The sequence below is a fragment of the Austrofundulus limnaeus genome, unplaced genomic scaffold, assembly GCF_001266775.1.
Source record: "Austrofundulus limnaeus strain Quisiro unplaced genomic scaffold, Austrofundulus_limnaeus-1.0 Scaffold487, whole genome shotgun sequence".
Taxonomy (NCBI): Eukaryota; Metazoa; Chordata; class Actinopteri; order Cyprinodontiformes; family Rivulidae; genus Austrofundulus; species Austrofundulus limnaeus.
In genome coordinates this window covers 424,328-426,039 of record NW_013952889.1, presented here as the reverse complement: position 1 = coordinate 426,039, position 1,712 = coordinate 424,328, and the positions used below count along the sequence as shown (strand labels likewise).

General features: G+C 36.9%; 1 protein-coding gene across 1 annotated transcript in view; it reads left to right on the top strand.

Moving 5' to 3' along the window:
- mfn2 (mitofusin 2) overlaps positions 1–1,712 on the top strand; it is a gene marked incomplete at its 5' end in the record, with an annotated part of 55,604 nt that overhangs the window by 11,257 nt on the left and 42,635 nt on the right.

Below are 1,712 nucleotides of genomic sequence, written 5' to 3'. Positions count from 1 at the left end.
GTTGTTAAACATGAGTGGTGCACTACTGCTACTAGTGGTGAGAAAGTGTATTGCACCTTATTCAAAATCARTGTGGTCCCATGGCCCAAGTTAAAAACTGTTGTTCTTTTGAGGCCCTCAAGGTGGCGCTCGCGGCCCACAATTGGGCCACGGCCCATAGGTTAAGAATCTCTGGTTTAGAGGATGGTTGTGTGACATCAGGGTATTTTGGTTGAGTTCCTGGGACATGTGAGAGCAGATGACCTGTTGCTGATAGSACTGCTCTTCCTACACATAATGAAAATATTTGCCTTGAATTTAGGGTTAAATAACAAATAATTGTATATARATCAGTGTTTCATTAAGGCAAAGAAATAACTATGTATCCAGTAACTTTAATAATAAAATGAATAATGAATAATGAAAAAAGAGAGTTTTGCATAATAGGTGCCCTTTAAAAATTAAAGTTTATTAATCTTTGAGAGGATGTACTTACATTATTACGCTTTTATCATTATATTAGTTTTAAAATGGTCACCAGACAATATTATCGTTTATCGCAATAATTTCTGAGACAATTAATCGCACAGCAAAATTTGTTATCGTGACAGGCCTAATGACAGGCACTCGAAACCTGTCTAAGGTTTACCCTGCCTCTTGAACAGAGGCTGCTAATGATGGGCAGCAGTGATCCCCCGTGGTATGAAGCGCCAAAGTGGACAAAAGCTGGATGAAAAAACGCGAGAGCAATCAAAGGAAACAGTGTGTGAGACCGACTGAGAAGGAGAATTTCTAAACAGATATTGTCCTGATCTTAAAACACTTTGCCTGAGAGAAAACAGAAGATAAAGACTAAAATCATAAATCATGACATTTTAAGGTAAGCAAAAGAGGTAGTTAGCTGTGTTTCCATTGACCATGAAAATGCGCAAATCAGAATTTCGAAAATAAATTTGCTCAATGGAAACACGTCAGTTTTGAAAAAAAAAAATTATGTTTTTCGACAAAATGTTTTTGCACTAGGATGAGGTGGTATTTCAGCCTTATCAAAATTGTTTTTTTTTCTTCGCAAAACTGCAATGGAAACACTTTTTGCGCATCACGGGAGTCACATGATCAACAACCGGCTGTTTTTACTGGCAAAAAAGACGACGACGAAGAAGATAACAGGAAGTAGAAGTCATAGTAATATCACAGAAGTAGTATAAAATGGTAAACTCACCGACTACAATTTCCCAAAAACACAGCATACGTAGCCGCTCCGAAGTAGGGACTTGTCGCTGGAAAGCCTCGATAAAAGACGCCGACGTCTCCTMAGATGATGAGCACTAGTGTTGTGGTAGCAACATGCTATGTGTTTACATCCATCGCCGCCATGTTTGTAATGACTTATCGCGAGAACAAACATATTCACGCTTGACTTTAATAGCATTTCTTACTTAATAGAAACACTGCAGTTGTGAAACTGTTTTTTGACATTAACAGAATATCGACAAAGTTTTGCGCACATTTGCAATGGAAACGCAGCTACTGGGTATTGGCCTGAGAAGAAATGTAGGACTTTAAAGGATAATTTATTTTTCCAAGACAATTCCTTCCTCTTGATCAAACATTGATCACTAAAATAAATTTGGAAAAATAATTGTGTCATTTCAAAAAATTTGAACCAATTATAGGTCTAAACAAGTCATAAGCTGAACTATTAAATAAGCTATTGACCAAGAAAATAATAG